The sequence below is a fragment of the Bos indicus x Bos taurus genome, chromosome 26 (assembly GCF_003369695.1).
Source record: "Bos indicus x Bos taurus breed Angus x Brahman F1 hybrid chromosome 26, Bos_hybrid_MaternalHap_v2.0, whole genome shotgun sequence".
NCBI classification, from domain to species: Eukaryota; Metazoa; Chordata; class Mammalia; order Artiodactyla; family Bovidae; genus Bos; species Bos indicus x Bos taurus.
In genome coordinates, this window is record NC_040101.1 from 35986506 (window position 1) to 36000361 (window position 13856).

The 13856-nt window shown below is 41.9% G+C and overlaps 1 protein-coding gene across 3 annotated transcripts in view; it reads right to left on the bottom strand.

The window, feature by feature from the left end:
* Nucleotides 1–13856, bottom strand: part of PLCE1 (phospholipase C epsilon 1) — a 377706-nt gene that overhangs the window by 339817 nt on the left and 24033 nt on the right. The window contains exon 1 of one of the 3 annotated variants that reach the window (XM_027528500.1): nt 4083–4226. The exons of the other annotated variants lie outside the window; for them this stretch is intronic. The gene's annotated coding sequence lies outside the window, so the exon portion shown is untranslated. Of the gene's footprint in view, nt 1–4082; nt 4227–13856 lie in introns of those variants that run through there. 3 annotated transcript variants of the gene reach the window in all.

A 13856-nucleotide genomic window follows, 5' to 3' on the forward strand; every position in this document is an offset into this window, starting at 1 on the left:
AGATTTCAGTTCAATGCAACAAGTGCAATTATAGAAGATATTCAAGGCCCTCTGGGCTGACAGAGTGCCCATCACAAGTATATCGCTCTTTTATGGGTAAAGTTGCTCTTCCCAAGGCAACTTATGAGCATTCAGGCTCTGGTGTCAACACTGGGTTTGGTCTGTCTTTGCTCTTTGCCACACAGATGTCCCTCTTCTCCTTGCTTCTCTGCGCTTTTCCCTTCTTCTCTTAATATATGTCCCCTCAAGCAAAACACAGCCACAAAACTCTCACCTGCTCTCAGCAAATACAAGTCTTCACAACAAACTTGAAGGATCAGAGGATAGCCTATCAATCAGATACACCACAGGGAATAAACTAGTCCACTTAGAGAAGCAACATTCTGGCTCAACAGGCTAAACCTTTCCACCTTTCATGTCTTCTTTCCAGCTTAGTTTCTTTTTTATTTTCTTTGGAAAATGCCTCCCTTATTTTTGTAGATTTATGCTCAGTGTAAAACAATTCAAACAAAGCATAAAAACACAATTTTGTGTTTACCTTAACACAAATTCTACCACCCAGAGATAACCATGATTAATACTATGAGGCACCTCATTCTAGAATGCTCCCTATGTATCAACATAGAGAGATATAAGTATATAATCACACAAATACCAGATCACCAGATCACACTGTACATGCTGTTTTTACTCGCTTTTAAAAATTCAAAACATGAACAACTTTTCATGCCAAGAACTATACTGAATACTTTAATTGCTAATGGCATCAGCTTAATTCTGATATCTTTGCTCCATTTTATAGAATAATTTTTCAAGTGAAAGCCTTCAGACTGACAGGTTCATTTGTCCTTTCTAATCCATGAGGAAGGTAATTCAAGGTAGATGCTGCTGAAGTCCTATTAAGCACTTTGCAATTCTTATCTCATGCAATTCTCACTCAACTCTATAAGATAGTGTGTGGTTTTAAAATACGTCCACAAATTCTACGATACTCCTTTCAAAAGGTGGAGCCTAATTCCCCTTTCCTCGAATGTGGGCCACACTTAGCAACTTCCTTCTAGCATAGAGAATGTGGTGGAAGTAACAGTGTATGTTCTGAAAATAGGTCATAAAAGTCACTGGAGTTTCTCCTTGGGGCTTCCTCTCTTGCTTTCTCTGGGGGAAATCAATTATTTTCCCATAATGAGAGTTGCTGGTGGGAAGAACTATGGCCTCCTGCCAAAAGCTGCTTGAGTGAGCCATCTTGGAAGGAGATCCTCCAGCCTCAGCCAAGGTTCCATATGACAGGAACCTCAGTCGACACCTTGACTGTCACCTAATGAGCAACCCTGAGCCAGAAGCACTCACCTGAGCGCCTTCCAAATTCCTGACCCACAGAAACTGTGAGATAATAAAGGTTTATTGTTATGAGGCACACAGTTTGGGGGTAATTTGTCGCACAGCCATAGATAACTAATATACCGAAGTTCCATCATTACCCACGTTTGACAAAAACCCAAGCGTAGAAAAGCTAAGTCACTTGCCAAAGATCACACAGCTGGAAAATGGTGAAGTCAGGATTCAAATCTAAGAAGCCTGACTCTAGAACCTGCGCTCTTCACCACAGTGATGCTGCTTTCTGTGCTTTCTAGTCCGAAACCCCCTAGATTTGAATTTCTGATGTTCCCTGGCTGCAGAGATCAGTGGCTTCTGGGAGGATCCTCTTTTGTTTGTCTCTGGAAGGCTGAGGTTTCTGTTTTGCCTCCAGGTATAATCAGAACAGAGAAGCATCACAAGGAAATGACTCCCTGCAGCACTGACTTGGCGCCATCTCAGGGCATTCCTTTACTTGACAAATATTTATTTATTGAGTACAAAGTTAAATGAGGCAGGGACGTGCCCCTGATTTCCTTATAAGCTAACACATCGTCAGTTCAGGTTCAGTGCAAAGAGGGTGATGACCTTGTTTAAGATGTAGAAAGGGCATCTAAATCAGATGGTGGGCACAAAGTGGAGGTGACTGCAGAAAGTGGAGAAGATGAGGACTGAGCTGAGGTCTGAAAGACAAGGAGTTAGCTAGAAAAGAGGTGCGATGAACTTTTCTGAGAAAAGCAATTGTGGACTCTCCTAGAAGCAGTAAGGCATTGGTGGCTGGCAATTCCAGCAAACATTTTAATCATTTTGTGGTTTGATTTCCTTTCCTGCAAAACTGAAATAAAATCACCTACTCCACAAAATTACGAAGTAAATATTCTGAAAACCAAAAGTTCAGCACAAATGTTTGTTATTCTCTGCTTCACAAATGTCTTGATGAGAAAGGACAACCAAAGTATAGCAACTCTGCTGTATTTGTGAATGGTTTTGAATTACTTTTGCCAGATGCACACACTTAAGTCCCCCAGTCCAGTCAGATTTGAATTTCTATTCTGTAACTGGGATTGACTCCTTGTATTTCAGCTGCATGACAACAGCTGGTTATATGACCAATCTCAAATTGTACTTCCCATGTCTATAACATTGAAATGAAACACACATATTGTAAATGTCAGCAGTGCCTGGTCCATCAGTAAATGTTAATTTTCTACCTGCCTCCTCTAAATTGTCTTTAAGGGAAGTTGGATTAGGTTATAGTTAGTATTAGACTGTTCAGTGATGAAAAGCTGAAGCACCACCAAAGGAAAATCAAAGTCTAACAGGTTTGAAGAAGAAAGGGATGGAAAAAGGATTCTTATTTTCTTAATGTGGACAGATTTGTGCGATGACTACAGAAGAGTCAGCCTGGGGGAGGTCAAACAATGTGTGGTAGAACAAAAGAAGATTTGTCAAAGAGCATTTCCAAGTGAGAAATGATGGATAACGTATCTAGGGAAATGATTGGCCAGTAAGTAATGCTATGGAGATGCAAGGGGTGCTGAAAATCTTAACCAAAGTAATAAGAAAAAGAAATGAAATGTATAAGAAAAATCAGGAGTGACACAAAGAAAGTTTCCAGCTTCAGAGAAGGAGAATATCAGTCACAAATAATCTTATTTATAAGTTTCTATGGACTGAAGCAACTTAGCAGCAGTAGTAGCAGCATAGGCTAAATCACAGGGCTGGCAAACCACAGCATGAGGCCAAAATCTGGCCTGTTATCTGTTTTTTTTTTTTTTTTTTCTTTTTTTAAATTTAAATTTATTTATTTTAATTAGAAGCTAATTACTTTACAATACTGTATTGGTTTTGCCATACATCAACATGAATCCGCCACAGGTGTACATGTGTTCCCAATCCTGAACCCCCCTCCCACTTCCCTCCCCATACCATCCCTCTGAATCACCCCAGTGCACCAGCCCCAAGCATCCTGTATCCTGCATCGAACCTGGACTGGCAATTCGTTTCTTATATGATATTATACATGTTTCAATGCGATTCTCCCAAATTATCCCCCCCTCACAGAGTCCAAAAGACTGTTCTATATATCTGTCTCTTTTGCTGTCTCACATACAGCGTTATCATTACCATCTTTCTAAATTCCATATATATGCATTAGTATACTGTATTGGTGTTAGAAACTTCCTTCCCCAGTGGTTCAATGATAAAGAATCCACCTGCCAACACAGGAGACACAGGAACGTGGGTTTGATCCCTGGGTCTGGAAGATCCCCTGGAGGAGGAAATGGCAACCCACTCCAATATTCTTGCCTGGGAAATCCCATGGACAGGGGAGCCTAGTGAGCTACAGTCCATAGGGTTGCAAGGGTTGGACACAACTGAGAAACTAAACAACAACAACAAATTTTATAGGAACACAGCCATAGCCATTCACTTATAAAACATCCAGGGCTGCTTTCCCATTAGGACGGTAGAGTTGAGAAACTGCAACAGAGAACATGTGACCTGAAAAACCAGAAATAGTTATCATCTAGCCCTTTACAGAAAAAGTTTGCCAAACCACATACTAAATAAATGAGCTAACAAAAATGCCTGCTTAGGGTCAGAAAACTAAATGTGAGGCTTATTAGCCACCTTCATATGTTTGACAAACTGAGTGGAGGAAATAGACTTGTTCTATAGTTTCAAAGGGTAAGACTGAATTATTTGGGAAGCATGCTTTGACTTACTTTGATAAATAAGTTATGGAACTTTTAGAGTTATTCCATAAAAAATAAGCTATCTTGGACAGTAGTCTCCTCCAGATTGTTGATTGAAGGATTTAAACAGGAGACGTATAGTATTCAACACAGTAGGTACTCAATGTCTGTTGAACAAATAATACAGTGAATAAGTGATTGCCTATAATGTTTATCCATAAAAACAATGGCTAATACTTACATATTAGCTGAGCACGTATTATATGTCAGGCATGTTCTAAGCACATTGTACATATTATCTCATTTCATCATTTTTTATCTCATAAAATTATCAGTAGGGTGGCAGAGACTGCTAGTTGTCCCCCAGACCTGTTCCCATATCCCTCAGTAATATAAACTCTGAATTTCAGCCAAGTACAAGGCCATCTCTTTATCAGCCTCCCTTATAGCTACATGTAGCAAATATGACTAAGTCAGTGCTAATTAGATATAAGCAGAATGGTTTGCTATTTGCGGACAGTGTCCTTGAAGAGAGAGAGAGTATGCCCTTTTCTTTCTCCTTTCTGCTGGCAATGATGGCTGGAGCTGGAGCAGCCGTACCAGACTGCAAGGCGAACATGGAACTAGATGCTGTGATAGCAAGGAAGTAAGACAGGAGCCACTGTGCCTGTTCCTGGATTTGGGAGAGAGGAAAATAATATGCTGTCTTCCGTAAGTCACCACTGTTTTAGGTTTTCTGTCACTGGCACCCAGATATGTTGCTAACAAAGGCGAGTACTACTGTTACCTTCATTCTATGAATAAGGCTCTAAGTACTTGAATGACCTAAGAGAACAGACTAATGTAACAAGGAAGCTATACAGAAAGTTCCTGAACTGGAGGGAAAGTTATATTCCCTAATTTCTATGATGTTTCCAATTTTATGCTCTTAAACCAGAAGGGGTGCTTTGTATCATCAGTTCAGTTCAGTTCAGTCGCTCAGTCGTGTCCGACTCTTTGTGACCCCATGAATCGCAGCACGCCAGGCCTCCCTGCCCATCACCAACTCCCGGAGTTCACTCAAACTCACGTCCATCGAGTCGGTGATGCCATCCAGCCATCTCATCCTCTGTCGTCCCCTTTTCCTCCTGCCCCCAATCCCTCCCAGCATCAGAGTCTTTGTATCATAAAGAATAGTAAAATTAGAAGAATATGAAATACAAGCATACTGTCTTTTCTAACTGTAGGCGTTAGAAGGAGGTGGGACATAACAGCAACAACAAAAACTAATCTATCAGACAGTTCTCAATTATTTATTAAGTCCCAATTATATTCTGTACAGTCAAGAAAGCAAGATGGCCAAGGACCAGGGGGTCAGTAAAGTTCTGCTGGAGGGGGGTCTGGGGTGGAACTTTACAAAGAGGTAGCAGCCCCTTTACCCATATTCACATAGGATGAGCAGTGTAAAGAAAGATAAAGAAAATACAATGCATAACCATGAATTCATCTGAAGCTTGTAGGAGAACATTTCAACTAATCACAGCAAGTGAAAACTGCTCAGGAATTTCACCATCATGGAAAAGAAACACTGGGGTAACCATCAAAGTTGGTAACTGAATAATTCTATTTGCTTCTTAACTTAAGACAGGATTTTATAGAGTCTTTTTGAGTATCATGTGTATGACAGACAAACAACTATGCCACGTTGTTTACTTAGGCTTACTCTTCTCCAAAGTCCACTCTGCAAAGAGATTAAAGAAAATATTATGTCTGCACAACCCTCTCCTCCCCTTCTTCCTACCACAGGCACATGGAGTGCACAGTTATAGGTGTATGCACACAATCACACTCAAACTCTGCACAATATGAGTCAGTCTTCAGCGGAGTCTTTCTTCTCTACCGAATGTCTGCTGTTCCACCTCCCCCTGACCTCCTTTCTCTGAACTATGATGACAGAAATTCCACAATTCACAAAGAAACAAAGATTCAAAAACACTCCCCAAAGGCACTGGTGCACCCATCTAGATCCTTTCCCAAGACCCCAAAGACATAACCCTTCATGACTTCTACTCTATTAGAAAAGTTTCAGAGTCCGCTTCTAGACTTATGACTCAGAAACCCAAAGAGATCTTAATCTTTATACTCTATGTATATTAGACATCAGGAATCTACTGATAAGTAGATGAGAAAGTTACCCAAATAAGTAATTCCAAATGAATGTACTGATAAGGCTGACAATACAGTAACACGCAAGATCATAAAAAAAGCTTGTCCATACAGGTTGATTTTCAATTATAAAACTCACAAGGAAAGGAAAACGTCACTGAAAAACACATTCCACAATCAGCTTGCAAATCACCCCTTCTCTCCTTGTTGCTGTCCCAGAAATATGGAGATATTAGACACAGTATAATGTAACTTAAAGTCAAGAATGGAGGCGGATAGGATTATGGTATAGACAGTCACAAGATGCATGCACAAAAAGATTCACGTTTTTGGTAAGATGATGAGAAGACAGAAAAGCAGACAGCAGAAGATGGCATTTACCCCTCTTGATTTAGTCTCAGTTGATTTTTTTCTAACTTCATCTCTGACCAATACCCTCAAAGAAAAGATATCTTGTCACACTGGCCTTTTTGCCATTTGTTGAATTAGGCTTGCACTTAATACCACTTGGATTTCCCTTCCCACTGCCTTCTAACTTAAATAAGACTCTGTCACTCAGCTTACATAGCATTTCCTCCCTGTAGCCCTCGCTGATGCTCACCTGTCAGTATTAACTGCTCTCATCTGTGTTTCCTGTCGTGCTTCCCACATTTTACCATCCCAAAATATCACGGCACACAATATACTGAAGTTATTAATAATTCAGGACCCCCGCATAGATGGAGAACTTCTGAAAAACAAAGACCTTGTATCTTCAATCTTAAGGAATCCTATAGACACACTAGGTGTATGCCACATACCTAGGCAAACATTTGGTCTCAACAGGTATCTGACTCTCTTTCCCGTCCACGGCTCCTTGAGCCTAATCCTTGCCTATTAGGACCTGGATTACTTAAGAGCTTCCAGTCTCCCAAATTCTAAGCTCTTTCAATCCATCCCATATAATTTTTAGAAAAATCTTCCCCAAACACTATTCTCATCCTTTCATCCACATCAATTGAGAAGGAACAGAGAGCTACATTATTTAGTGTGGTAAACCCAAACCTTACCCCAATCCTCAAGAATATCACCAATCAGCAAGGACTTTATTTGGTATCGGTTTTAATCAATTTGGAGAAAAATAGCATCCTGGTGATGGCACCCCACTCCAGTACTCTTGGCTGGAAAATCCCATGGACAGAGGAGCCTGGTGGGCTGCAGTCCGTGGGGTCGCTGAGGGTCGGACACGACTGAGCGACTTCACTTTCCCTTTTCACTTTCATGCATTGGAGAAGGAAATGGCAACCCACTCCAGTGATCTTGCCTGGAGAATCCCAGGGACGGGGGAGCCTGGTGGGCTGCCGTCTATGGGGTCGCACAGAGTCGGACACGACTGAAGTAACTTAGCAGCAACCATACTGAGGCATCTAATCCATAAACATGATGTAGCGAACTACTGCTAGTGCTTATCTCTGTCTCTTTCCACATACATACAAATACATGTAGGCAAATGTATATACACATCTCTGTGTACACAGGATATATACATATACATATATATATATATAAAATCTCTTTTTTGCCACTTCATAACTATTTATTGAGATTTAAAATCTTTGCCTAAAACAATGCCTGATATCCTCAGAGATAATATTTAAGTTGAAAGACCTCTGCGTTGGGTGGCTGGTGGTTCCCTGGTGGTTCTAATTAGCTTGCAAATTGCCCCTTCTCTCCTTGTTGCTGTTCCAGAAATATGGAGATATTAGACATAATGGGCCCTGGATCATGTGTTATTTGTCAAATGAGAGTTCTCCAGGCACAACCTCTGCCTACAGGGAAGTCATTTATTACTACAGAGCCACAAGGGGAAAACTTAGATATGAGCTATTATCATAGAACACTGAATAGTATAGTCTGCTGCTGCTGCTGCTAAGTCGCTTCAGTCGTATCCGACTCTGTGCGACCCCATAGACGGCAGCCCATCAGGCTCCCCCGTCCCTGGGATTCTCCAGGTTAACCAGTTAAAAAGTGGGAGAATCACTCAATAGTGTGTACTGATTGTGCAATAGATAAAAAATGAAGACAGAGATGACAGAAATCAGTATGAATTCCATTCATGAGTGAAGCCTCCCTAGAGAATGTCACAGTCTTTAAAAGAGGACTCTGTCCAGGAAAGTGAGGCCAGGGAGAAAGTGGAGGAGAGAGGGAGGAGTCTCATTTTGGAGAGAGACGGAAGGTCATGGGTTGGCTGGCACCTGGAGACTATTCTGCCTTCACTAAGGCTAACTGCAGCAAAAGCAATAGAACCATCTTGGACAATTCATCCTGGAGTTGGGAAGTTCTCATACTAGGTCAAAGCAGCACATTTTTGGAAGCTGTGCAATGAAAACAGAAAAGTGGGAAGGACCCGGAGCCTCTTCCTTGAAGGTCTTGTTTTACCCAATCAATGCATCAAAAATATAATGGGCTTCCCCAAGCAGCCTACTGCCACTCTTTAGATGGGGTACCTAGAGCTCATGTTACAAGCTATTTTTAATTAATTGATAGTTAGGCAACATCAGTACCCCCATTTACTAAGTGTTTTTTCAAACTGGTATTCTACATGTCATTCCTCAATTAATGTAATTGTCTTTCCAAAGAATTAAAAATACATGTGATGAAAATGAACTCACTCTTGAGTAAGATAACCATAATAGAACCCCTCTACTACTCTAACACATTCTCACATTACAGGCTCTAAGTAAACCGATCCTGATTTAATCAAAATAAGATATGATTCAAGCCCTGCAAACTCTATTCCTCATGGCTGTGTTTCCTTCTCTCCCTCCATCCTGGGTCCCCCACATCTGATACCTAGTCTACATTTCATCATCACACTGAGCAAAACATTTTCCAGACTCAGTAACTCTCCAGTTTCATAGAGGTTCCCATGCAAAGCCCTAGCAGATAGAAAGCATTTTAAATCCACATATTTAGTGCATAAGACGGCCATTTTCATTTTTACATTTGTATTATATTTAACACTAGCACTAATGAAGGTCTTCAGAGGTCCTCTGGTCAAAAGCTTCAAAATTATTCCTGTTCCTCATGGATGCCCATCAATGACATCAAATTCTGGGTGGAGGCCCAAGCCAACAACTGACTCAAACAGTTGATATCATTCTAATGGCACTTGTTTTCGGTAAAGTCAAAAATGCAAATAGAAAATCTTGTTAAAACTCGAAGTTCACTTAAGCAATGTCTCGATTTACCACTGAGATGTCATCATCCAAAAGGGAGAAGCAATATTATTCATACTTTTCACCTGATTGAAAAAATGAAGTGAATAAGTTTTCAGGGTTCGGCTGCTTTTATTTTTTTTTTAATTTGTTTAGTCTATAGGACAATACCATGGCACATTTGCTATTTTTCAGGGCAGTCAGTATGATCTACATTACAGAGTTGTTTGCTGAGTCCACAATCAGAAGCAAGCAGGGCAGCTCTGACCTGCGATACCAGCTTCCAGCCATTCCTGAGCCTCTGACAGGTATGGGGGTGGAAGCAAGTACCCAGGGAGGCTGAGGGATCACGGTAGAGGGATGCAGATAGAGGCAGGGAGCCATGATATGGCCAATCTCAGCATCTGGATGGTGTGGGCTCCTCGGCAGATCAACTGTGTCTCATGACACAGGTGGGAGTACATCTGCTAAGGTGCAGTTCACTTTTGCTATCATAATGTCATTATTTGAAATATCAGCTGTGATTTTTATGATGAATGCCAGAGATTAAAAAAAGAAAGCAGGCTTTGGCAGGAATGTCATACCACATTCTATACTAACAGTTTAACAAGTCACACATTATATTTTTCTGATTATAAAAGTAACACACACTAACTGTAGAAAATTTGGAAAAAGTCTGGTAAGTAGAAAGTAGAAAAGATAAGGTAAGATCATTGGGTAAGTCCCAATTTTGTTATAACTTCTTTCCAGTTTTTCCCCCATGAATATAGATTTTTTAATAGAACTGAAATTATACTGTTTGTACCATTCTTGTCCTGCTTCTCTTGTTTAATATTATATTCTGTAAAAGAAACTTTGGGACATAATAGAATCTATATCAACTTTAGCAATCTCTATCCTAACATTCTAAATCTTACTTTAAAAAGGAGAAGATCTAGAGAAATCACAGGCTGTCCCCCCCTGAAATCATGTGTCATCTCACCTGTTTGATATACTTGTAAACACTGCCCTATTCTTCGAGTACAACAAATTCCAGATGGCTCAATCTTGCTTCCAAGGGCTGGTCAACCAAATGGTGGGTGCGTGTGTGCCAAGTTGCTTCATTTGTGTCCAACTCTTTGTGACCCTGTAGACTGTAGCCTGCCAGCTCCTCTGCCCATAGGATTCAACCAAAAGGTCTGATTCATTCATTCACTCATTTAACAAATTATTTTCTGAACACCTGCTGTGTGCCAAATCCTTTGGTAAGCCCTGAGTTAGATGGTCCATAAAACTGATGGGTCTAGTTGAAATTTATTAAAGGGATATTTGCTAGGTTTAAGTGACATTTTATATGATATTAAACTAGGCCAAACAGAGCCAAGTGTGAGGGGCAGCTGATCAAAACTACCCTCTCCAGTTCATCAACCTGACATCCACCTAAGCCAGGGTGGTCTAACTCCTGTTCCTTGAACCTGCCTTTCACCTGCCTTTCTGGGTCTTGCTCATCACGCCAAAGACCCCCTACCTTCCTTTCTGCAGAACCACATTCTATTCAGGAAGCTCTTTTGAACAGTGACTATGAGCCTTATTCTCAAACTGTTGCCACACCAACTGTACAGAACCATCCACTCTTTAGACAACCTTAACTGCCCCTGTTCCTGAGTGGGGTGGCGGTAAGTATCCATGACAGGTGCCAGAGACTCGTTTCCTTTCTTTCCCACAGCTACACCCCACATGCCTCACTACTAATCACCTAAACATTCCTCTCACGACGTCACGTGAATCCAGCTCTGAAAGGATTTTTCAGGAAAAATATTCTACCCTCTCAACTGCTGTAGGAGGTACAGATATAGGTATACGTATGCACACACATGCATATGTATACCTATATCTACACATGTATTTACATATATGTATTTTATATTTTTTTCCTGTATACACACACACACACACACACACACACACACACACACACACAATTTTTTCCTGTCCTGACTGTTGGCCTTGGTTGCTTTCCTGCAGTAAAAGAACAGCTAAAGGAAATGCTTCAGGGCTCCAGGGCCAGCTCCACTTTCAGACTCTCAGCACATCACCTGGCCCGTTCCTTCTCAACTTTCAGACTTTAGCTCATATGTCATCTCCTCAAAAAGGCTTTACCTGCTCCAAGGCAGTCCCTTCACCCCTCCCACTAGTCACTTTCTGTAATATTACCTGGCCTGATTGTCTTTTGAGCACGTACTGTCACTGGAAATCCTACGTATTACTTATTTGTACACTAGTCACTTGTTGGCATAGCCTGACTGGAACCAGAACTTCCTGACAGCTGGGAACATGCTGGTTTCGTTCACTGTTGTGTTCCCAGCAAGGGAATGGGAACTCAATAAATCTATACGGAATAAATAAATGAATCACCTTATCTGTTTCACTGTGTATACCTGTTGCCTTCTACTTCCCAAGGTGATTTGTAGGAAAGATCAAATGAGACCAGGTATGCCAAGGTGCTTTGAAAGGAAAGACTCCACATAGGATGTGGTTATCATGCATGGAAAGGCAGCTCATGAAGCCCTGAGCACCTCAAGGGGCCTCCTTCCTGACCCTGCACAGTATGGACCCCTCCTCGTTTCTCCACTCCTCCTAGACAGAGACTTGTCTGGAATCTAAAAATGCCACTCCACCCGGAAAACCATCCAAACAGAATGCAACCCAATAATTTATTATAAGGCGAGGCCTCTCAGTGAACCTCAAATAAGATGATACTGCTGCTGCTGCTGCTAAGTCGCTTCAGTCGTGTCTGACTCTTTGCGACCCCACAGACAGCAGCCCAGTCTAGTGGGACTCAAATAACAAGATGCTACTTAGGAAGGAAGCAATCTGCCAGGAGGGCAAACCTAGAAGAAAAACTACAAAGATATTCCCTGGCCTAAGCCAGTGGGGTTCAAAGAGCATGAACTGAGTGCCTGCAGTATTCCAGGTCCTGGGCTCAGCCCTAGGGACAGAGAGGTAATGGAGACCATCACAGTGGAGTGGCGGACACAGATACAAAATTGAAAAGTCAGTGAAGTGAATCTGGCATAATGGCAGTCAGTGAAGGCTTTGTAGAGTGATTGAAACCTAAACTAAACCTAAAGAACAGAAGAAAGAGGGCTGGGACCAGTGGGCAGCCCAGGGTGAGGCACAGAATGGAAAGACCACGTGCTGTGTTCAGGGAGCTCCAGGTAGTGAACGCATCGGGTATTTACTGCTGGAGTATCTGGTGTGTCAGGGGACGAGTCAGAGCAGAGGGGCTGGGAGATGTACCCAGAGAGGTGGGTGGGTGGTCACTCTCTCACAGGTAGCAGATCAGAGCCGTTTCAAACACAGGCCTGTGGAGGCCTTGTGGAGATGAGCCCACTCACTGGGGAGAAGAGCCCAGCTCCTGGATCTCAGAGGGCCGGGCTTGCCTGGAAGCAGAAACAGGAGAAATGCAAAAAGTCAACCAAACTTCACTGTGCTGCAAGCAGGGAGGATGTGAGTCAGGAGGAGCTAGGCTTGGGGAACTAGACAGAGACCCCAAGGAATAATTCCCACACGTGCTGGAGGACATGGGCTGCCTATGTAGTTGATTTGGGGCTGCTGTGGAGCCCAGCTCTCGGCCATCTCACCCTGGGATGGTGCAGCTTCCTAACTGCCTGGCAGAGCTTCGCAGCAGCTGAGTCAGTGCTGAACAGAGGGAAGGGGAGAAAGAAGAACCAGTGTGATTTCCTGAGACTGAGCCAAAGCAGAATCTCCTGAGCCCTGAATGAAGGCAGCAGAAAGGAAGAGAAGGAAAAGGAAGGCCCTGGTATTTTGCACAAAATACGCAAGTCCCAAATTTGCTTACGATATAATATGATTCAGAGCATCGAAGGCAGGAAAACCAGAAAGAGAAAGAGAGGTGGATGGAGAGAGAAAGAGAGAGAATGATTGGGGTGGGACAAAGCAAGTACAGAAAAGATTGTCCTTTTTTCCCCTTCTCAGCTGTCCTTACACTCAAGAAATCTCATATGTTCAAGAAAAAATGGGAGAGTCAGTTCTAGTGAGGTGGATGAATCTAGAGCCTATACAGAGTGAAGTAAGTTAGAAAGAGAAAAACAAATATTGTATATTAAGGTACATATATGGAATCTAGAAAAATGGGACCGATGAAGCTATTTGCAGAGCAGGAACAGAGTCAGAGGGGGGAAGGAGACTGGATGAATTGAGACAGTAACATCAAAACATATACATTACCATATGTAAAACAGACATGGAACAACAGACTGGTTCCAAATAGGAAAAGGAGTACGTCAAGGCTATATATTGTCACCCTGTTATTTAACTTATATGCAGAGTACATCATAAGAAACGCTGGGCTGGAAGAAACACAAGCTGGAATCAAGATTGCCAGGAGAACTATCAATAACCTCACATATGCAGATGACACCACCCTTATGGCAGAAAGTGAAAAGGAACTCAAAAGCCT